Source organism: Sapajus apella, unplaced genomic scaffold, assembly GCF_009761245.1.
Source record: "Sapajus apella isolate SASKATOON/1434 unplaced genomic scaffold, GSC_monkey_1.0 scaffold45, whole genome shotgun sequence".
NCBI lineage: Eukaryota > Metazoa > Chordata > Mammalia > Primates > Cebidae > Sapajus > Sapajus apella.
The window spans coordinates 3,640,617-3,665,543 of record NW_022436985.1 but is presented as its reverse complement, the minus strand read 5'-3'; the positions used below and the strand labels follow the sequence as shown (position 1 = coordinate 3,665,543).

General features: G+C 38.2%; 1 pseudogene; it reads right to left on the bottom strand.

Annotated features, from left to right (window-relative positions):
• LOC116524367 overlaps positions 1-19,734 on the bottom strand; it is a 55,314-nt pseudogene extending 35,580 nt beyond the window's left edge.
• Positions 19,735-24,927: the final 5,193 nt, after the last annotated feature.

Genomic DNA, 24,927 nt, shown 5'->3' with positions numbered 1-24,927 from the left:
GTTAGGTCTTATGTTTAAATCTTTAATCCATCTGGAGTTAATTTTAGTGTAAGGTGTCAGGAAGTGGTCCAGTTTCTGCTTTATGAATTCTATATCTTTTTAAAGAAAAAACATTATCTTTTTTGATTATTTTTGGTTTTTCTTTTCTAAAACTTATATTTTTGGTTCAGAGGTGCATGTACAGGTGTTTTAGATAGTTAAACTCATGTCGTGGGGGTTTGTTGCACAGATTATTTTATCAGGTACTAAGCCTAGTATCCAATAATTATTTTTTCTGCTCGTCTCCCTCCTTCCATCCTCCACCCTGGAATAGGCCTCAGAGTCTTTTGTTTCCCTCTTTGTGTCCATGTGTTCTCATCTTTTAGCTACCACTTATAAGTGAGAACATGTGGTGTTTGGTTTTCTCTTCCTGCATTAGTTTACTAAAGATAATGTCCTCCAACTCCATCCATGTTCCTACAAAGGATATAATCTTGTTCTTTTTTATGGCTGCATAGTATTCCATGGTGATATGTACATTTCCATTATCAAATCTGCCATTCATGGGCATTTAGCTTGATTCCATATCTTTTCTACTGTGAATAGTGCTGCAATGAACATACATGTGCATATGTCTTTCTGGTGGAACAATTAAGGGTACATACCCAGAAATGAGATTGCTGAGTTGAATGGTATTTCTGTTTTTAGTTCATTGAGGAATTGCCACACTGCTTCCTACAATGGTTGAACTAATTTACACTTTCACCATTAGTGTATAAGCAACTCCTTTTCTCTGCAATCTCGCCAGCATCTGTTATTTTGTTTTGACTTTTTAATAGTAGCCATCCTGACTGGTGTGAGATGGTATCTCATTGTGGTTTTGAGTTGCATTTCAGTAGTGATCAGTGATGTTCAGCATTTTTTCATATGCTTTTTGGCCACATGTATTTTTTTCTTTTGAAAAATATCTGTTGAGGTCCTTTGCCCACTGCAAAAATATTTATCTTACCTAAAATTAGAAAATACATGTGATGGCCAGGCATGGTGACTCACACCTGTAATCCAGCACTTTGGGAGGTCAAGATGACTTAAGGTCAGGAGTTTGAGACCAGCTTGGGCAACATAGTGAAACCCCATCTCTACACATAAAAATAATTAGCCAGGTGTGGTGGTGTGTGCTTGTGGTCCTAGTTACACAGGAGGCAGAGGTGGCAGAATCACTTGAGCTCAGGAGGTGGAGGTTACAGTAGGCTGAGATCATGCTGCTGCACTCCAGTCTGGGCAGCAGAGTGACACTCTGTCTCAAAAAAAAAAAAAAAGAAAAAAAAAAGAAAGAAAGAAAAGAAAAGAAAAGATTCAGGTGATATTGTGTGTAAAGATTATTACTCTCATCCTCATGGTACCAAGAAAACAATGTTAAAACAGTAATTTATCAAATGTCAATTATGTACCTAGTACCATCTAAAATCCTGAAATTTTAGAAAAGAAGTCATAGTTCTTGTCCTCAAATAACACACCGTATAGATGCTGAAGCAGATCTAATACTCCAATAAAAACTGGCTAATAAATAACCCTGACATTAGTTAGATTTTGCTGCAAAATAAGCCACTCTTCAACTTAGGACTTTAGACAATATTTATTTTTCTAGGTAGCAATTCTGTGAGTTAGCCATGTCAGTTGGCCAGTTCTTCTGCTGGTCTTGCCTGGGCTCAGACATTCAGCTGCAATTGGCTGGTTGGGTTGGCTGGGGGTTAGTGGTTCTGGGACGCCCACACTCACATGTCTGGAATTTGGTGCTGGTTCTTGGTTAGTATTGGCCCTGAACTAGGAGACAGAGATGGCTGGGCTACATGTTTTCATCAGCTTTTTCACTTAAGTGTCTTGGGGTTCCTATAAGAAGTAAGAGAAGGCAAACCACAGTGCACGACATTTTTCAGGTTTTTTTGGTATCACGTTTGATTATAGTCTCTTTGGCCAAATTATGTTAAATGGCCACGTCCAGAGTTGTTATAGGAGAATCTATCCAAGACATGGAAACAAGGTGGCTTGGACAAATTCTGGCCATTACTGCAACAAAATACTCTAAGAGTAAACATTTGACTAGAATGAGATTGATGAGCAATGTTATGGTATAGATATTATTTTGTAGTTCCATCTTACTAAAAAATCAAGTACTAAAAATTCTGGTATAGTCAAAATAGGCTATAGGAAATTATGAGACAAAATTATTATGGCTATAATAGTTTAAGAAGGTCCTGAAGAAAAGAATGGCATGTAACGGCTCTCCAAGAACAGACAAGAATTTGATGCATGAAAAGGAATCTCTGGACACAGGGTTAGAAGTGAGTGGTTAAGGGATACAGCCTGAGAGAAGGTATAGACTGACAGAGAACATGACAAGTGTCAGATAGTGAAGGAACAAACTTGAGTAGAGTAGAGAGCCCACTGGGAATTCTAGAAAATAGGACTCAATAAGTAAACGCATAAAATATGAATGAGGCCATTTAAAGGTCAGACATAAATTAAAATTATATCTTCATGATATCAAGAATTTTTAGGAAGAATCACTTAGTATTAGAATTAAAGACGGATGAGGGCAGTGATGAGCAGTGAAAACCAGATATACATTTAATACTATAATCCAAAGTACTAACATTGAAAATAGAGGAACAGGGACAAATATATGAAACATTACATGAGAGGAATGGAAATGAACAAATTCGAGGCAAATTACACATAGAAAATAATGCAATTTTAAAACTAGGGATTTACACTCAATACCTATTTCCTCCCCCATTCCCTTTCCCTTTACAGCACAGTCTTTCATATATTTGAAAAGAGCTGGCAGGGCGCAGTGGCTTATGCCTGTAATCCCAGCACTTTTGGAGGCTGAGGCGGGTAGATAACGAGGTCAAGAAATCGAGACCATCCTGACCATCATGGTGAAACCCTGTCTCTACTAAAAATACAAAGGAAAGGAAAGAAAAGAAAACAGCTAAAGCATCACTACATCTTTAGGATTTTAGAAGTAGTTTCCCCTGTTTAAGTATTCTCAATATGGCTTCCCACATTTCCTGCTGCTGAATCCTATGTGTCACAAAGGAATCCTTTGTGTCAATATCATTAAACTCTGATGCTCAGAGTAGAGAACAGTATTTCACACGTGCCTGAGCAGAGTAGAGAGTACTGTACTGATCTAAATACCATACTTATATTAACATAGCCAATGTCTACATTGGATTTTATCCCCTGTAATGTCATACAATCAGTTCATATTTATCCTAAAACATCAACAAAATTCTTCAGAAATTTTATGAGGTCATTCAGAAACCGTATTCTAGGTCAACTTTACCTTCAAATGTTTTTCACAGACCAGGCTCTAAAAATACTTTAAAATTAAATATATATAGATATGCCTATTAAAATTTTAAAAAGACATTCTAGACATGGGAACAATTTTTTCAATGTTTAGGGATATTTTGAAATGTGTTAGAGTGACTTGTTTTAGGATACTCTTTCCACCATTACGCAGCCCTATCACGTGTGGTTGCACAAATGAATGCAGTATTTAGTACAGATGATGCTCTGTCACTTACGTGATAAGAATTTACCGATCTTGGTTACAGAAACAATTCTGAAACCTCTATTCCTGTTCTTAGCATACACTTCACCCTTAGAGATCAAGGAATTTGAAGTCATAAGATATAAATCAACTGGAAATCCAGACATTTTTCTGGACACTCATGTACATGACAGCAAGCTTGTTAATAATTAGGTCATTACACTGAAAATTAGTCCTGTAATGTCCTTTTAATAACCTGGAAAATAAATTAAACCTATCAGTGACAGCTTACCCACCTTTCATCTTCTTACAAGCAAGACAATAGTAAATATGACAGTTTAAGAACAGGTGTAAATAGGGGACACATCTCAGGAATCTCCTCCTCCCCCTTTGCCAGCCTCTCCCATCGCGCACATCTACGTCAGTTTTATTTAACCCTGTAACTCCTCTTGCATTATGATTTTCTTTTTAAAAAATTGCAGCTGAGGCGGGGCGCGGTGGCTCATGCCTGTAATCCCAGCACTTTGGGAGGCCGAGGCGGGTGGATCACGAGGTCAAGAGATCGAGACCATCCTGGTCAACATAGTGAAACCCCGTCTCTACTAAAAATACAAAAAATCAGCTGGGCATGGTGGCGCGTGCCTGTAATCCCAGCTACTCAGGAGGCTGAGGCAGGAGAATTGCCTGAACCCAGGAGGCGGAGGTTGCGGTGAGCCGAGATCGCGCCATTGCACTCCAGCCTGGGTAACAAGAGCGAAACTCTGTCTCAAAAAAAAAAAAAAAATTGCAGCTGAAAACACTGAAAATTATCCCACGACAAGTGAATCAAGCATGTGAGATCAAATAATTATTTTTCTAGTAAACAAGGTACAATTATTGGCCAGTCACAGCAGCTCACACCTGTAAGTCCAGCACCTTGGGAGGCCAAGGTGGCAGGATTGCTTGAGGCCTAGAGTTTAAGACCAGCCTGGGAAACATAGTGAGACCCCATTTCTATAAAATTTTCAAAAATTAGCCACGTGTGGTGGCACGTGTCTGTAGTCTTACCTATTCGGGAGGATGAGGTGAGAGGAACACTTGACCCCAGGAGGTCAAGACTGCAGAGAGCCAAGATCATGCCACTGCACTCCAGCCTGTGTGACAGAGTGAGACCCTGTCTCAAAAAGTAATAGTAACAATAATTATATATATCTACAAAATTGCTCTTTGACCTTGATGGGAAAAGATGTACCATAAATTTTATGTTTGTACATATCATCACCTGTATTGCAGGCTTCTTTGGAAGTAAGAACTATAACTATCTTACTGCCTTTTACATTTTGTTAAATGTAAACATTTTTTTACAACAAACACAACCCACCAATACATAAAAATATAATGAGAGTGTGTGCCTTTTTACAAGGACGATGAAAGCCTTTTGTGCCGTGACGATGGAATTGGCAATAGATGGCAAACTTAAAAAAAAAAAAATAAGTAAAAGAGGCAAGTTCCCAGGAAAACACCAAAGCACCTGAGGTGAGAAGTAGAAAGGACACCACTAGGGGGCAGTAGCCTCCTCACTTGCCATAACTAGTTTGTCTTAAGCGAAACTTCTTATACCTGAAGCTGTTCAGTATTCCAGCAAATACTTGATCATTTTCTTCCTCCTACAGCAAATATCTGTTATGTTGTTTCACTAACCTCGAAATCCCAGTAATTGAGGTATAACATAATGCCTAGGAGTGTGAGCTTGAGTAGAACATTTAGAATCTATTGTATTTTTGTTGCTGTTTTAGCCAAACAACTTTGAAACAAAGCTGACACCTGGGATTTGGGAGAGATGTCATTTCTCACACCAAGCACTATGCACACAAGGCAGATTTGGTCTGTGGCCTGGAAAACGCTAGTTAAGATTGCTTCTTCTCAAGTCACACTCTGCCCTTTATCTTAGTACACAGGCAGCTGCGACAAGAGAGCCCCTTTGCCCAAAATAGCTTTCCAGCAGCCTGTCACTTTACCCAAATCCATTAAGACAGCAGTTCCCAGCCTTTCAAAGTAAGGACCCTTTACAAGCAAAATTTCACAGACATCTATGTGATAATTCTTGGGCTCTTAAAGTTGGAGATTAAAATATCTATAACATCAAAAAGATGGTACGTAAAAAAGATACTATAATTTCAGTAACACCTTTTAATGAATTAGTATTGTGTTAGCCACAACAGCATACATTTAAAAGATAGAACTACAAATATACAAAATATAATATTTAGCCAGTTAACAGTTAAGGTTCACTGCCTAAGCAGTTTCATGAACCCCTGATGTAAACACATGGTCTACCCCTTATGTACAGAACAAGGTCTGGGATGTGCTAAGAGGGAATGGTTGGATTTGTGTATTTTCCCACCAGACCTCCAGTTTTTATATGGAACCATCCTATTTTCTCATTTGACTTTTTTTTAAATACCTCACTAACCTCAGAAATGAAAAATGTGTATCGTTTTGGATAAAATTAAGAAAGATCACAATTTCTGGCATTCATCAGTTAACAAACCTAACCTAAATTTGTGTGTAGCTGCTTACATATGATCTTCTTGTGAAGATTTACCAGGGTTCATGTTTTTAAAATACCCATGAAAGTTTGATCTCTCAAAGACATCAATTCCACATACAGTGTGTCAGTATGACCTGAGAAAATTTCTTTGGTGTCCTAATGTGTATGTAACGTGCATTCTTAACTTGAATTTCCTGCGAGTTTTGACATCACAGATGAAATATCTCCTGGCATACTGAAAGAGTATCTGGAGTCATGTAGCTCTGAAGAGAGCCAAAATTCCATAGCTCATGTTAGCTGAGAGTGAAACTCCACCACTTAATTCTGGGAAAAGTCAAATTCTATCTTGTACAAAAGTCACTTACTGTACATGCATTCTGCTCCTGTTTCTCATTGGAAGTGGTCAGCCAAAGGACAAAATTTTAATTAAATAAAACACATAATCACACATTCATGCTAGTTTAATTGTTATCAAGGTAAGATATTAAATATAATAGGATCTTACACAGTACTAAACTGAAGAAAATAAACTTACTCAAAAGACAGCATTCAATTCCTAGGTCAATTAAGAAGCCATCATATAAGATAGGGAAAATTAATTATACTTTTCTATGCATTGCTATTTTTCTATAAAATAGAAGTGATTGTTCTTATCCTTGTTAACTATACATATTCTTGTCAAATACAGAAGAGGGGTATATGAGTCAAAGGGTGACAGAGAGAGATAGAAGCTTGCCTGGAACCTACACCAGTGCTTCCCATCTTTTTAGGTATGAGGTCCTCTTTTGAACATGCTAACTCCACAGACTTTCACAGTGGCAAGCCTGGTTTACAGATGCATCTATGGGCCCTCAGCAGTAAATAGAACTCTGTGGAATTTGGAGACCAGAGTTGGGAAGTGCTGATCTAGGCTAACCTTCATTTTCTGGGGTCTGAAGAGATTAAGTGATTTGTACAAAATTACACAATTAACTAGGGTAAGCTACAGCTGCACTACAAGTCTCTTCAAGCTCTGTCTTATACAATTTCCACCAATCCCCAAATTATAGATGAAAGTAGACAGAGTCATAGAAAGAAGATTCCTATGCTAATTCATAAGCACTATATTTTCAGGCAAATTTATCAGCTAAGTGCTGAGAGTGCTGCTACACTTTAGATCTGGAAAGGCAGAGGGTGCTCTGGAAACTTATAAATAGAATGGTTACAGATAGTTTGATGTCAGCTTTAGGACATAAATAATGTTTAGCAGGTGTCAAATCAAGGCCTGGTTCTGTCTGACATTTTCATCAGTGACCTAGATAAGACACTGGCAATCTTTGCTAAATTCTCTCAAAAGAATTTTACATTTTAGGAAGCCTTCTGCTGTCTCCTGCCCACAACCTGCCACTCCTTCTCTTCTCCCATAATCAAACTCCATGCCATTCCCACAGCTCAACTGATTTCCGTGAGGAGTTAGATTCTTTAATTAATTACTACTAAGTTGTCAGTGACTAACATAACAGCCTTTCTAAATATCTTAAAGACCTTTAACTTTTAAAAATTAGTCTATTTACCCAAAATAATAATACTCTTTAGTGGGTGACACGTATCTCTGTGCTGACTAGAATATTTCTTCCTGCTGAGCATGACCGTAACTCCTTTAAGTTCATTAATTTTTTAATTCTTGAAAATTTTGAAAGGATGGCATTTTTTTCTACCTGAACCAGGACTAAACCTCTGAACTCTTCTCAGTATGATACTTTAGGCAGCTGCTAGCAATTGATCAGTGAAAATCAAGTGGTGCTTGCCATGACACTCAATTTGCCCTTTCTGATGTATATGATGTGAATGCATTCCTGTTTCAAGGTAGAGAATAATATTTTATGACCTTTCAAAAACACCCCCCATAGCTCATTTTGTTTGAAAAAATAAGGTTACACTTCTTTTTGTTGTGACCCTCCACTCCTCACATGTAAACCATGCGAAAGCTTGAAGAAAAAGATGTCTACAACTGCAATTTTATCAAAGAGACAGCAAGTCTTCCCTCAGGATCACTGACATATGACAGTTATTTCAAAGGAACAAAAATACCTGTAGTGGCATGGAATTTTGTAAAGTGGAGTTCTAGCCATAGGTATTCTTCATGAATATACCACTACATTACTCAAAAATAAAAACGATACCAATTGGACAAAAATCCACAAGGCCTTACAAATGAGGCTACTTAGAAACAGCCATGAGTATCTGACAGGTCAAGAAAGTAGACTGCCTCATGCAGACTTTGCTGTTAAAAATACTCCAGTGATGTGTTTTTATAAGCAGGCAAGAGAAAATGTCCATAAATAGCTCTGGGAAGTTTAGCCAAGAATTTAAGTTGCCAGTAAAAATATTAAATTGACCATCAATAGAAATATTTCATATTTAGTTAATACTTAAAAGGGCAAAAATAAGGAGAAGGTGAATTATAGTAATATTTAAACGTGTAGATTATTTTCTCTTTGGTATATTCTGTATTTTTCTAATATTTCAGTTTCTTTCCCTATTTTCATATCCTATGATTTTCTTCATCCAAAATTATACTTTCATTCATCATTGATTTAAATGCTTTATCTCTTTTTTGTTCCTGAAGGTGGATTTTTTAACCTTATTCCAGAAACTTTCCCATCTGAATTTCAAATCATCATTGCTTTACAGTCAATGTCTTTTCAAGGGCTGGGGGGAAATTTTAACGGGTGTGAGGGGTTGGGAAGGAAAACTTCACCTTTCCAACACTGGAAATTCGAATCAGTAAGATGTCCTTCATCCTGATATACACTTCCCTGGGTATTTACTGTCGGCACTCAACCATGAACTATGACTTGGCAGCTGTAGTCTCTAATCCTAACTCAGGTTTGTGAAGTTTCACAATTTTTTCCCTAGAGAACAGCCAATGCTGAGCTGGCACAATACCACGGAGCACAGAGCTTTGAGGAGGACACGACTGGCATCCATATAAGGAATACAGGACTTGGTCATGGCAGCCCATGGCAGCCGGAGAAGTGCACTCAGCTCTTCATAATTCCGTGCAACTGTGCGACTGAGGACAAGGGTTGTGCAGCCCCTCCCTGCTTGCCTTCTCCCACATTTGTTTGAGAAGGAGAGCTTGGGCAGCACATACACTAAAATTTGAACGATGCAGAGAAGACTAACATGGAGTGTAAATTTTAAAAAAAAGAAAGAAAGAAATGAAAAACAAGAAAGGAAAAGAAACAGATGCTGGTCAGCAATATTTCAGAATGATGGTCTGATACATGGTGACTTATAACTTATTAAAGAATAAGTGTTTTCTTGAATAACCAATTAAATGGACAGTTACTTAGCTGGTTATAAATTTAAAAATTGAAAAGCTTTTTAAATCATCTTACATGTTTCAACTCTCTACTCTGATGAACTTAGAAGAGTTACTGTAACTCTCTAAGTTATGACTGAGTTGGAATTCAGAAGCGGGATCAGGGCTTACGTGAATCATTTGTCTAGGCTTTTTGATTTGGGGAAGCTATTTCATTTTTATTTCCTTTAGACACAGAAAATGTTTCCCTTGTCTTAAAGTGGACATTTTTGTCCTCACTGACATTTTTCTTTTCTTTTTTTTTTTCTTTTTCCTTTTTCTTTTTTTTCTGAGACGGAGTCTCCCCTTGTCACCCAGGCTGGAATGCAATGGCCTGATCTTGGCTCACTGCAACCTCCGCCTCCATGGTTCAAGCAATTCTCCTGCCTCAGCCTCTCGAGTAGCTGGGATTACAGGCATTCATCACCACATCCAGCTAATTTTTGTATTTGTAGTAGAGACGGGGTTTCACCATGTTAGCCAGACTGGTCTCGAACTCCTGACCTCAAGTGATCTGCCCACCTCAGCCTCCCAAAGTGCTTGAATTGCAGTAATGAACCACCATGCCTTGCCTAATATCATTTTTAATATTGTAAACTTGTAAGTTCTTTCTTGTATTCCAATTTTCTTCACAGCTCTCCTCTCATTGTTTCTTGCCAGTTACTGCAGTAAGGGTAATATTATCTAGCAATGGTAGAGAGATAATACATTAAATTTTAATGTTAAAAACATTCTTCTTAAAATTCTCAACAAATCATCTGTGTTATAACTTCTGATACTCTGCCATTGAAGGCTAAAAAAGAGGTTAAGTGTCTACAAAAGTGCGCCTTTCCTGTTTTCCTCAGTTATTGCAATTCCAAATTTGTACTGGGAATTTTAATGTAAACAAGTTTGCAATGATTTTCATACCATCCTTGAAACCTCTGAGTCTTGTAAACATTTTTAGGGTTATGTAGAGGTATGTAGAATGATCACAGATAGATTTAATTTGTTTTCCCCATTTCTTCTGTAGCCTAACTTAACAAGATTGAGGTTCAGGGACATGGAAAATTAACCTTGCAGTTTGGAAACACAGATCGAGTGACATAGACTCAGATTACGAAGGTCATTTCATGACTCACTGATAATTATTTCAGGACAGATTTGATAATTGAGAGTAAGCCATGTTAGTCTTCAAAACAAAGTAAGAAAAAGTTACTGCTTGGCATTTGGAAAAGCATATTCATCTCATATAGATAACAGGAGGGAAACTAGTGAGGCTCTTTGGGTTTGCTTACTTTTTTTATGTTTACCTTTGGCAAGTATATCATAGGTTAATAAAGCCCTTTGGAATTTTGATTTTTGAAACACTAACACACATAAACTTAAAAGCACTACCAGTTGATTAGAAGATGGTACAATTGTGTGTGGATGCTGCTGCCTGTTTCACACGCAAACTGCGTCCAGCAAACAATACTGGGAACAGAGCCAAGAAATGTCATTTCTCTCACTTCATACTTCCATAATAAGTCTCCATCTTAAATTCTTGTCCCTGTTCTGTCTGCTGACTAATCCACCTACTCAAAATCTTTCCTGTTTATGCTGTAAAAGAATGGTATTTTTAAAACCTTTACCCCTTTAGCAAAAACACCCAACAGAAAGCCTTGCACACAGGGACGTGTAATAAATGTCATTTTGAAAATCTTTTAAAATAGATATCCCTTTGTGAACTTCACAGATCATGCAAAGGAATAAGTCAAAGCTAAACCCAGCCACTTGACTCTCCCTTACAAATGTGTTACTATCACGAAACACTAGAATCTGAGTGCAAGATTAAAGCTCTGAAAGATTCTACCTTATTTAGCATGCAAGTTAGTCCTCCAATTTGTAGAATCAATATCAACACTTCAGAAGGTTCTGTCCTGATTTGGCACAACATTGGATTTTTCTTAGCTTGTGAAATTGATCCTCTCCCTAAACTAGATTGCTAAACCTCATGGAAGACATTATAAGGTATGAGCAACAGTTTATTTCTGAAATGTGAATAAAAAATAGGCATTCACTCATACAGTAGGTGATAATCCATGGTCATTTCCCTCATAAACAAACCGCCCTTAACTAAGTCCAGAAACCTCTTTTAATGATAGTTCCTGCAAAAGGTCAGCTAGTTAGGATTTATTTTCCTTTCTTGCCTTTGTAGGAATTTCAGAAAGCATGGTATCTTTTTAAAAAAGATTTTATGTAGCTCTCAATAAATCAGAATTGTTTGGCCATCTCTTCAGAGGCATAGCATTGAAACAATTATAGTGTTTTCACTTTCCTCTACTGAGGGAACATTACCATTCCGTGGTTTCAGAGAACATTTAGAAAGATAGTCAAATAAATCTGCTTATCTTCTTTTCTACCTCCAACATAGACCCAATTTTGCAATATATCACCGTCATCGGGTCAAACTGACCGTGGCAAACGCAAACTGTTGCATTAGTTTAAGTCTCCACCAAATCTACCACCCTCTGCCATCACGTTCGAGAGTTATGCCACTGTCCTGCCATTACCCATTGTAAAATCTTATGGTGAGTTTTGTGAGGTTTTTCTTAAAACCTCACAGTCCTATTTGCCTCCTTTAGCTCTGTGGTTACCAAACTTTGCTTGTCCTCCTTATAGGTATCTTTCTGACACACCAATTTCCATTTGGAGTCATTCCTGTTATAAGCCTTTGCAATTCACCATTTGACTAAGTAATATTTTGCCCTTCAGCTTCTCTCACCTTTAATCATACTAAATGCTATTTGTCTTATAGTAAGAAAATAATTGTAACTCTAAGTCACAGGGAACAATACGGATAAGGCATCAATATTGTACAAACTTACCAAGTAATTAACATCCACTAAGCTTTAACACCCAGCACACCTGACGCCAGATATTTTACTCTGACACCCAGCACACCTGAGACTAGGGCTTGGGAGGTGAGGTCTGGGTGCTCCGCTCCCAACTCAGGCTGCTGGCATTATTGGGTCACATGAGGAAGGCCATTTCTGAAGACATACCAGAGATGGTTCACTCAATAACAGAGATCAGTGACTGTGCTGAGCCAGGAGGGAATCTACCTGTAAATCTGTGCAAAGAAATGAGGGGAAAAATGTAAGTACAGCAAGGCACCAAAGCTTCAACTCATGCTTCAGCAAAATCAAAGGCAGTGGGATGAAACAGGAGGGGGGCCTAAAGCAGGAAGAGATGAGATGAAGTGTGAAGAACAGGCCAGCCTACCCCCATTAGTACCGCTACACTTTGCAGATCCTCTAGACCTTTGTTTCCCCACCACTCACTCACCCTGGTTAGTCAACTAAAAAAAATTTTTCCCCCCACTTCATTTCTTTCTGTCCCGTCTTTTGCACATTTTCCTGTCTTGATATAAGAAAACACCAAAATTCAGTTTTGCAAATACAAAGCTTTTCTTACATGGACAGGAGAAGGGAAGGCTGGGACTAATAATTTCTTTTCCTTTGAATAGATACCCAGCAGTGGGACTGCTGTGTTGAACAGTAGCTCTATTTTTAGTCCTTTGAGAAATCTCCAAATTGTTTTCCATAGAGACTTAACTAACTTACATTCCCACCAACAATGTATAAACATTACCATTTGTCTACATCTACACCAACATCTATTATTTTTTGAATTTTTAATGATAGCCATGCTGATGAATGTGAAATGGTACCTCATTTGTGGTTTTAATTTATATTTATCTGATAATTAGTGATGTTCAGCATTTTTTCATGTGGTTGGTGGTCACTGTAGTCTTCTTTTGAGAAATGTCTGCTCCTGTCCTTTGCCCATTTTTAATGGGGTTGTTTTTTTGTTGTTGAGTGGTTTGAGTTCCTTGTAGATTTTTGGGTATTAGTCTATTGTTAGAAGCATAATTTGCAAATATATTTTCCCATTCTGTAGGTTGTCCATTTACTCTGTTGATTATTTGTTTTTTTTTAAATTTTTTAATTGCATTTTCGATTTTGGGGTACATGTGAAGAACATGCAAGATTGTTGCATAGGTACACACATGGCAGTGTGATTTGCTGCCTTCCTCCCCATCACCTATATCTGGCATTTCTCCCCATGCTCTCTCTCCCCAACTCCCCACACCCCACTGTCCTTCCCCTATTTCCCCCCAACTGACCCCAGTGTGTGATGCTTCCCTCCCTGTGTCCATGTGTTCTCATTGTTCAACACCCACCTGTAAGTGAGAACATGCGGTGTTTGATTTTCTGTTCTTGTGTCGGTTTGCTAAGAATGATGGTTTCCAGAGTCATCCATGTCCCTACAGAGGACAGGAACTCATCATTTTTGATAGCTGCATAATATTCCATGGTGTATATGTGCCACATTTTCCCTGTACAGCCTATCATTGATGGGCATTTGGGTTGGATCCAGGTCTTTGCTATTGTAAACAGTGCTGCAATGAACATTCGTGTGCACATGTCCTTATAGTAGAACGATTTATAATCCTTTGGATATATACCCAGTAATGGGATTGCTGGGTCAAATGGAATTTCTATTTCTAGGTCCTTGAGGAATCGCCACACTGTCTCCCACAATGGTTGAACTAATTTATACTCCCACCAACAGTGTAAAAGTGTTCCTGTTTCTCCACATCCTCTCCAGCATCTGTTGTCTCCAGATTTTTTAATGATCACCATTCTAACTGGTGTGAGATGGCATCTCAATGTTGTTTTGATTTGCATTACTCTAATGACCAGAGATGATTAGCATTTTTTCATGTTTGTTGGCCTCATGTATGTCTTCTTTTGAAAAGTGTCTGTTCATATCCTTTGCCCACTTTTGAATGGACTTGCTTGTTTTTTTCTTGTAAATCTGTTTTAGTTCTTTGTAGATTCTGGATATCAACCCTTAGTCAGATGGATAGGCTGCAAAAATTTTTTCCCATTCTGTTGGTTACCGATTCACTCTAATGACTGTTTCTTTTGCTGTGCAGGAGCTGTGGAGTTTGATTAGGTCCCATTTGTCTATTTTGGCTTTTGTTGTGAATGCTTTTGGTGTTTTGGTCATGAAGTCCTTGCCTACACCTATGTCCTGAATGGTTTTGCCTAGATTTTCTTCTAGGGTTTTTATGGTGTTAGGTCTTATGTTTAAGTCTTTAATCCATCTGGAGTTAATTTTAGTGTAAGGTGTCAGGAAGGGGTCCAGTTTCTGCTTTCTGCACATGGCTAGCCAGCTTCCCCAACACCGTTTATTAAACAGGGAATCCTTTCCCCATTGCTTGTTGTTGTGAGGTTTGTCAAAAATAGGATGGTTGTAGATGTGTTGTCTTGCCTCAGAGGCCTCTGTTCTGTTCCATTGGTCTATATCTCTGTTTTGGTACCAATACCATGCTGTTTTGATTACTGTAGCCTTGTAGTATAGTTTGAAGTCCGGTAGTGTGACGCCTCCCGCTTTGTTCTTTTTGCTTAGAATTGACTTGGCTATGTGGGCTCTCTTTTGGTTCCATATGAAGTTTAAGGTGGTTTTTTCCGGTTCTGTGATGATCATTGGTAGCTTGATGGGGATAACGTTGAATCTGTAAATTACTTTGGGTAGTATGGCCATTTTCATGATATTGATTCTTCCTAACCATGAACATGGAATGTTTCTCCATCTGTTTGTGTCCTCTCTTATTTTGTTGAGCAGTGGCTTGTAGTTCTCCTTGAAGAGGTCCTTTATGTCATTTGTTAGTTGTATTCCTAGGTATTTTATTCTCTTTGCAGCAATTGTAAATGGCAGTTCATTCTTGATTTGGCTCTCTTTAAGTCTGTTATTGGTGTATAGGAATGCTTGTGATTTCTGCACATTGATCTTGTATCCTGAGACTTTCCTGAAGTTGCTTATCAGTTTCAGGAGATTTTGGGCTGAGATGATGGGGTCTTATAAATATACAATCATGTCATCTGCAAATAGAGACAATTTGACTTACTCCTTTCCTATTTGAATACCCTTTATTTCTTTTTCTTGCCTGATTGCTCTGGCTAGAGCTTCCAATACTATATTGAATAGGAGTGGTGAGAGAGGGCATCCTTGTCTGGTTCCAGATTTCAAAGGGAATGCTTCCAGTTTTTGCCCATTCAGTATGATATTGGCTGTTGGTTTGTCATAAATAGCTTTTATTATTTTGAGATACGTTCCATCAATACCTAGTTTATTGAGGGTTTTTAGCATAAAGTGCTGTTGAATTTTGTCAAAGGCCTTCTCTGCATCAATTGAGATAATCATGTGGTTTTTGTCTTTGGTTCTGTTTATGTGGTGAATTACGTTTATAGACTTGCGTATGTTGAACCAGCCTTGCATCCCCGGGATGAAGCCTACTTGATCATGTTGGATAAGCTTTTTGATATGTTGTTGCAATCGGCTTGTCAGTATTTTATTGAAGATTTTTGCATCTATGTTTATCATGGATATTGGCCTGAAGTTTTCTTTTCTTCCTGAGTCTCTGCCAGGTTTGGTATCAGGATGATGTTGGTCTCATAAAATGATTTGGGAAGGATTCCCTCTTTTTGGATTGTTTGGAATAGTTTCAGAAAGAATGGTACCAGCTCCTCTTTGTATGTCTGGTAGAATTCGGCTGTGAACCCATCTGAACCTGATCTTTTTTGGGGTGGTAGGCTCTTAATTGCTGCCTCAACTTCAGACCTTGTTATTGGTCTATTCAGGGTTTTGACTTCTTCCTGGTTTAGGCTTGGGAGGATGCAAGTGTCCAGGAATTTATCCATTTCTTCCAGGTTTACTAGTTTATGTGCATAGAGTTTGTAATAATCCCTGATAATGGTTTGAATTTCTGTGGAATCTGTGGTCATATCCCCTTGATCATTTTTTATTGCATCTATTTGATTATTCTCTCTTTTCTTTTGTATTAATCTGGCTAGTGGTCTATTTTGTTGATATTTTCGAAAAATCAGCTCTTGATTTATTGATTTTTTGAAGGGGTTTTTGTGTCTCTATCTCCTTCAGTTCTGTTCTGATCTTAGTTATTTCTTGTCTTCTGCTAGGTTTTGAGTTTTCTTGATCTTGCTCCTCTAGCTTTTTCAGTTTTGATGATGGGGTGTCGATTTTAGATCTCTACTTGCTTCTCATGTGGGCATTTATTCCTATATAATTTCCTCTAGAGACTGCTTTAAATGTGTCCCAGAGATTCTGGTATGTTGTGTCTTCGTTCTCATTGGTTTCAAAGAACATCTTTATTTCTGCCTTTATTTCATTGTTTATCCAGTCAACATTCAAGAGCAAGTTGTTCAGTTTCCATGAAGGTGTGCGGTTCTGAGTTAGTTTCCGAATTCTGAGTTCTAACTTGATTGCACTGTGGTCTGAGAAACTGTTTGTTATGATTTCCCTTCTTTTGCATTTGCTGAGGAGTGATTTACTTCCAATTATATGGTCAGTTTTAGAGTAGGTGTGATGTTGTGTTGAGAAGAATGTATATTCTATGGATTTGGGGTGGAGAGTTCTGTAAATGGCTATTAGGTTTGCTTGGTCCAGGTCTGAGTTCAAGTCCTGGATATCCTTATTAATTTTCTGTCTCATTGATCTGTCTAATATTGACAATGGGGTGTTGAAGTTTCCCACTATTATTGCATGGGAATCTAAGTCTCTTAGTAAGTCATTAAGAACTTATCTTATGTATCTGGGTGCTCCTGTATTGGGTGTGTATATATTTAGGATCGTTAGCTCTTCTTGTTGCATTGATCCTTTTACCATTATGTCATGTCCTTCTTTGTCTCATTTGATCTTTGTTGCTTTAAAGTCTATTTTATCAGAGATGAGAATTGCAACTCCTGCTTTTTTTTTGCTCTCCATTTGCTTGGTAAATCTTCCTCCATCCCTTTATTTTGAGCCTTTGTGTATCCTTGCATGTGAGATGGGTTTCCTGGATACAGCCCACCGATGGGTTTTGACTTTTATCCAATTTGCCAATCTGTGTCTTTTGATTGGGGCAATTAGCCCACTTACATTTAGGGTTAATATTGTTATGTGTGAATTTGATCCTGCCATTTTGAAGTTAGCTGGCTGTTTTGCCCATTAGTTGATGCAGTTTCTTCATTGTGTTGATGCTTTTTACCATTTGCTATGTTTTTGGCATGGCTGGTACTGGTTGCTCCTTTCTATGTTTAGTGCCTCTTTCAGGAGCTCTTGTAAAGCAGGCCTGGTGGTGATGAAATCTCTAGTACTTGCTTGTTTGCAATGGATTTTATTTTTCCTTCACTTATGAAGCTTAGTTTGGCTGGATATTAAATTCCACGTTGAAAGTTATTTTCTTTAAGGATGTTGAATATTGGCCCCCACTCTCTTCTGGCTTGTAGGGTTTCTGCTGAGAGATCTGAAAGCCAAACCTTTCTCTTTGGCTGCCCTTAGCATTTTCTCCTTCATTTCAACCCTGGTGAATCTGACGATTATGTGCCTTGGGGCTGCTCTTCTTGAGGAATATCATTGTGGTGTTCTCTGTATTTCCTGGACTTGAATATTGGTCTGCCTTGCTAGGTTGGGGAAGTTTTCCTGGATAATATCCTGAAGAGTATTTTCCAGCTTGGATTCATTCTCTTCGTCACATTCAGGTACGCCTATCAAACGTAGATTAGGTCTTTTCACATAGTCCCATATTTCGTGTAGACTTTGTTCATTCCTTTTTATGCTTTTTTCTCTAATCTTGCCTTCTTGTTTTATTTCATTACATTGATCTTCGACCTCTGATATCCTTTCTTCTGCTTGGTCAATTCGGCTGTTGAAACTTGTGTATGCTTTGCGAAGTTCTCGTGTTGTGTTTTTCAGCTCCATCAATTCACTTATATTCCTCTCTAAGTTGTTTATTCTCCTTAGCATTTCGTCAAATCTTTTTTGAACGTTCTTACTTTCTTTGCATTGGGTCAGAACATGTTCTTTTAGCTCACAGAAGTTTCTTATTACCCACCTTCTAAAGCCTGATTCTGTCAATTCCATAACACTCATTCTCCATTCAGCCTTGTTCCCTTTCTGGTGAAGAGTTGTGATCCCTTATAGGAGGGGAGGCATTCTGGTTTTGGGTGTGTTCATCCTTTTTGTACTGGTTTCTTCTCATCTTTTTGGATTTATCCACCTGTCATCTTTGTAGTTGTTGACTTTCAGATTGGGTCTCTGAGTGGACGTCCAGTTTGTTGATGATGAAGTTATTTCTTTCTGTTTCTTAGTTTTCCTTCTAACAGTCTGGCCCCTCTGCTGTAGGTCTGCTGAAGTCCACTCCAGGCCCTGCTTGCCTGGGGATCATCTGCAGCAGCTGCAGAACAGTAAGTGTTGCTGCCCATTTCTTCTTCTGCTATCTTTGTCCCAGAAGGATACCCACCAGATGTTAGTCTGACCTCTCCTTTATGAGGTGACTCTGAATATACGTGGTTCAGGGAGCTGCTTGAGGAGACAGTCTGTCCTTTATTGGAGATCAAGTGCTGATCTGTGAGCTCCATTGTTCATTCAGAGCTGCTGGCCGGGTACGTTTAAGTCTGCTGCAGCAGAACTCATACCCCCCCCTTTTTTCCCCCCAGGTGCTCTGCTTCAGGGAGTTAGGGCTTTATTTATTAGTTTCTGTTGTGCTGCTGCCTTTTCTCAGGGCTTCCCTGCCCAATGAGGAGGCAGCCTAGTCACTGTCTGCCTGCAGAGGCTTTGCTGAGCTGCTGTGGGCTCCGCCCAGCTCCTGTGTGAACTTTCCTGCAGTCCTGTTTATATGAGTATAGTTAGAACTGTCTCAGCAATGGCAGTCCACCTCTATAATGGCGGACTCTCTCTGTAATGGTGGGCTGCCTCGGCAATGGTGGGCTGCCTCAGCAATGGCAAACTACCTCTGTAGTGGTAGACTGCCTCGGTAATGGCAAATGCCCCTTCCCCACAAAGCTGAACTGTCCCGGGTTCAGCTGTGCTTGCTGTGAAACTCTCAATCCAGAGTGTTTCTGATTGCTGCTTTTTGTGGGGGTTGGACCAACTGAGCCTGATCACCTGGCTCCATGCCTCAGAGACTTTTTTTTTTTTTTTCAGTTGAATGGTGGACTGTCACCTAGGTGTTCCAGTTGCTTGTTGAAAAGGCATCAGGATCTATGTGATTTCCCATGCGGCAACCCACTGTGCTGGCTGAAACAGCGGTACTGAGATTCGTGGTGCTTTTTTGCCCGGGAATCTCCTGGCTTGGCTCCCTGTTTCAGTCCCCTTTTTAATCAGATGAATGGGTGACTCTGACTTCCAGGAACTCCAGTTGCCAGCTAAAACAGCACCCAGACCCATGTATTTTGTATGGAGAACCGCTGCGTCTGCCAAAACAGCCATGCTGGTGAAAACAGCCATGCCGGCCAAACCAGCTGTGCTGGTGACCCATGGGACTCCTCCGCCTGCGAATCTCCTGGTCTGTGGGAAATAAAAATCCATCTGGAAATGTGGCATCCACTCACCCTCCACACTTTCACGGGGAGCTGCAATCCTGAGCTGCTCCTAATCGACCATCTTGCATCCCTCCCGATTATTTCTTTTGCTATGCAAAAGCTTTTGGTTTAAGTCCCATTCATCTATTCTTGTTTTTGTTTCATCATAGATTTTGGGGATTTTCATCATAGATTCTTTCCCTAGACCAATGTCCACAAGAGATTTTTCTAGGTTTTCTTCTAGGATTTATATACTTTTGGGTCTTACATTTAACTTTTTAATCCATCTTGAGTTAATTTTTGCATATGTTGAGAGATAAGTATCCAATTTTATTCTTCTGCATATGGCTAGCCAATTTTCCTAACAGCATTTATTGAATAGGGTGTCATGTCCCCATTGTTTATTTTTGATGACTTTGTCAAAGATCAGTTGGTTGTAGGTAAGTGGCTTTATTTCTGTTGTTCTCTATTTTGTTTCATTGATCTATAGGTCTATTTTTATACCAATACCATGCTGTTGTAGTAATTATAGTCTTGTAGTATAGTTTGAAGAGGGGCACTGTGATGCTTCCAGTTTTGTTCTTTTTGCCCAGAATTGCTTTGGCTATTCAGGCCCTTCTTTGGTTCTTCATAAGCTTTAGGATTGCTTTTTCTAATTCCGTGAACAGTGACATTGGTATTTTGTTAGGGATTTCATTGACTCTTCACATTGCTTTGAGCATTATGGTCATTTTAACAATATTGATTCTTCCAATCCGCGAGCATGGGATGTGTTTCTATTTGTTTGTGACATCTATGATTTCTTTTATCAGCATTTTGTAGTTCTTCTTGTAGAGATCTTTCACCTCCTTGGTTAAATGTATTCCTAAGTATTTTATTGTGTGTGTGTGTGTGTGTGTGTGTGTGTGTGTCTGTGTGTGTGTGTGTGTTCAGTGTAAATGGGATTGAGTTATTCATTTCATTCTCAGGTTGAAAGTTATTAGTGTATACAAATGCTGCTGATTTTTAGACATTGTTTTTGTATCCTGAAAATTAGTTGGTGTCATATATAAAGTCTAGGAGTCTTTTGGAGAAGTCTTTAGGGTTTTCTAGGTATACAGTCATGTCATCAGCAAACATATAATTTGACCTCCTCCTTTCTAATTTGGATATTATTTATTTCTCTCTCTTGCCTGTTGCTCTGGCTAGGACTTTCAGTACTGTGTTGAATAGGAGTGGTGAGAGTCAACATTCTCATCTTATTTTGGTTCTTAGAAGGAGTGCTTTCAACTTTTCCCCATCCAGTAGGATATTGGCTACGGATTTGTCATATATGGTTGTTGTTATTTTGAAGCAATGACTTTTAAAAACAGGAGAATATGTGAAGCAATGTTTTTTGAAAAGAATGTTATTTCAACGAATTTTATGTACTATAATCCATTATTAGGGAATCCATACTATGTGCTAGTTATTCTTCTAGGTGCTTCATATGTAATGCCTCATTTACTCTTCACAACATTGATAACAATATGAGGTAGGACCCATTATTATCCATAATTTACTAATCAAGAGTCAAAAGCACATGGCAAAAACTTGACAAGATCACCAGGAATAAGTTAAGGAGACAGGATTCAAACACAGGCAGTTTGACAACTTAGGCCATGTTGTAACTTCCTCCCCACCCCCAGCCCCACTGTGCTACTGCTTCAATGCAGAGGACATCTGAGTGGAGAAAGTGTTATCCATTTCACCAGTCATCATACTTGCTATGGCTGATTTTATGTGTCAACTTGACAGGGCCACAGGGTACCCAGATATTTGATTAGACATTACTCTGGGTGTGTTTGTCAGGATGTTTTTGGGGAGATTAGTTTAAATCAGTAGATTGTATAAGGCAAATTACCTCCCTAATGTGAGTGGGCCTCATCCAATCAGTTGAATATAAGAAAAGACCGACCCTGCCCTTAGTAGGAAAGTTTTCTGCCTGCTGATCTTCAAACTGAAACATCAGTTCTTTCTGCTTCTCCAGCCCCTCAGTCTTCAGATTGGATGATACCATCAGCTTTTTTGGTCCTCAGGCTTTTGGACTTGAACAACTACAACATCAACTCTCCTGGGTCTCCAGGTTTCCATCTCATTCTGCAGATCTTGGGACTTGTCAGCCTCCATAATTTTGTGGAGCAACTCCTTATAATAAGTCTCTTTCTATATACATATATATTCTATTGGTTCTGTTTCTTTGGAGAACCCTAATACGATACCTCATCTATGTATGCCATGGGGAATAGAGGTTATTTTTTCTGATTCTTGAACTCTATTTCATTATTATCCCCTTAGAGACATTATTTATAGTACCTTATACTATATCTCACTGTTCTAAGTTACAGGTCTTAGATGTTCACATGAAAAATGACCTTAAACTTCAATTTTCAAGTGATCAGCTTAAACACTTAGGAGCTCAGCAACCGATACTCATATGTTAATTTAGTCACATAATTAACATTTTAGAAGTGTAGTTTTAATACTGATCTATTGTGATCAGCTTAAGTCTACTAAAGTGTGGAAATAATTGAGGATTTTTAGCTCTTAATAGTAGTCCATTTTAATGGAAAAGGTTATTTTTTCACTATTCATAATATTCTGTCTCTAAAATACTTAATCTGTTTGCCTATACCTTGATTTTGCTCTTAGTCTCAAATGGAAGTATTGCATTCAGTTTTATTTTCTTAAACAAGTCTCAAGTATTCCCACACACTTTTGCAGTTTTTATTTGTACATTTGATTGCCATATGAACTTTTGATTTTTCTTTTTTTTTTTTTTACCCATTTATTTTATTGCATTTTAGGTTTTGAGGTACATGTGAAGAACATGCAAGATTGTTGCATAGGTACACACATGGCAGTGTGATTTGCTGCCTTCCTCCCCATCACCTATATCTGGCATCTCTCCCCTTGCTATCTCTCCCCAGCTCCCCACCCCCCACCATCCCGCCCCTATTTCCCCCCAACTGACCCCAGTGTGTAGTGCTCCCCTCCCTGTGTCCGTGTGTTCCCATTGTTCAACACCCGCCTATGAGTGAGAACATGCAGTGTTTGATCTTCTGCTCTTCTGTCAGTTTGCTGAGAATGATGGTTTCAAATTAAAAATTTTACACTTGGGAGATGTGCATTCATATAGTTAATTGATCAAGTATATTTGAAACAGCATTGTAATTTAAGTAACTTGTGATTTAACTCCTTTTATACTTATTTCAAGATATTGGTTTCCTGCCATTGATGAGAAGTTTTGACATAAAACTTATTCTTTCATTGTTAGCATTCTGAAGTCTAATTTAGATAAAAGACTAGTTATTGCCTTTACTTTATGGCCTCTTAAAGATTGCTGTTTGGACATGAAGAATAGATAAATCTGAATCAAAAAATTAGTCTGGGCACCATGGCTCATGCTTGCTAATCCCAGCACTTTGGAAGCCCAAGGCTGGAGGATTACTTGAACCTGAGAGTTTGAGGTCACAGTGAGCTATGATCCAGTCACTGCATTCCAGCTTGGGCAACAGAGCAAGACATTGTCTCAAAAAATAAAAATACAAAATAGAACTCCTTGGGAATATAAAGTAATGCGTTTCTGTTTTCCTAAAGCTGTTATTCCTCTAACACAATAATATTTATAAGCTAGAACCTCATTAGCTCTAATTACTCTCATCTTTGTCTTTTTAAAAGTTAAATCAAATTAAAGCCTTTTCTTAGATTTTGCAACATTTAGAACCCCTCCCCCAATAACAGGAATTCAAAGCAAAAGCATTGCTTGGCAGTATAAAGTAGAAATTAAAACAATTAGAGTTAGTCAATAGAATTGTTTAGTCATTGTCATACCTGAAAAAGTAGAAAGAAAAAGTTTTCTGTTTCCATGCCACTAAACAGTAACATTCTGTACTGTTGGTTGGACCCACGATGGATTTGTGGTTTTTAAAACTTATATTCACCTTTCTGAGCTTCTTTATAAAATTATAAACACATATAACTAATAGTTAAACATAGATAGCTAGTCTAATAAAAAATTGTAACTGTGAAAACTAAATGTCTTCTATTTAACTGCTAAGTTTTTCTAATAATTCCCACAATTATTTGGGGGAGGGGAATATCTACATAAATGAGAGTACACTCTTATTCAGCCTTGCTAATTATTATGTACCACAAAGGCATACAAATTACACATATTCCAGAATCATTAGTTGATTACTTTAGTATTTCAGTCTCTTCACATGAGAGTCATAATGATATTATGTTCAATATCAACCATATAATCTTAGCATGCTCCTACTTTTCTTCAGTCACAGATTTTCAAGATGCAGTCCCTTTATAATTCATTCCTATTCTTTCTCCCTCTCTCCACCCACTCCCAACTTCCCTACCCGTCCCCTACCACTACCCCAAAAGCCACATCCAAAATGTATGCTTTGCTTCAGAGCATGTATTTTCCAAATCAGAATTTTGTTTCTGGGGCGATTTGTTTTTTTTAATAATTTCTAATATGTTTATGCTTTCCTAAAGCTGTTATTCTTCTAACACAATAATATTTATAAACTGGAACCTCATTAGCTCTAATTACTCTCAACTTTGTCTTTTTAAAAATTAAAACTTATATTCACCTTTATAACTTTTGTAACTAAGTTGTTTTTCATTTGCAAGGCCCAAATAATAGCTAGATAAAAACTTTATAGCAACATGTAAAAACATAGAGGTGCATGTACGTGTGCTAAGAATACAGCTGTAGTTTTCTTTCAGGTTGTTCTGTGCAGAGTGGAGTCTATAAGGGGAAGAGGTTGAAATAATCCTTCTAATGTCTAGCTCATTAGCCTAGGATTGGATACCTTCTCCAGTCACAGAGGAATGGTTCTGGTATTGAAAATGAAACTAGCATTTTACTTCGTGATTAACAGGAACAGAAAGATATGCTTGACTATTTTAAAAATTCTTTTTCAATGCAGGAATGGAGGTCTAGACTCAGAGTCATGCGAAGCTCAATTCAAGAAATAGTTTGGAAAAATTACTAGCATAGTTTGAGTATAATCTGAAGTTTCCCAACATTCCATAGGACTTTAACCTAAATAACTAGCCACTCTGACAATTTGTAAGATAA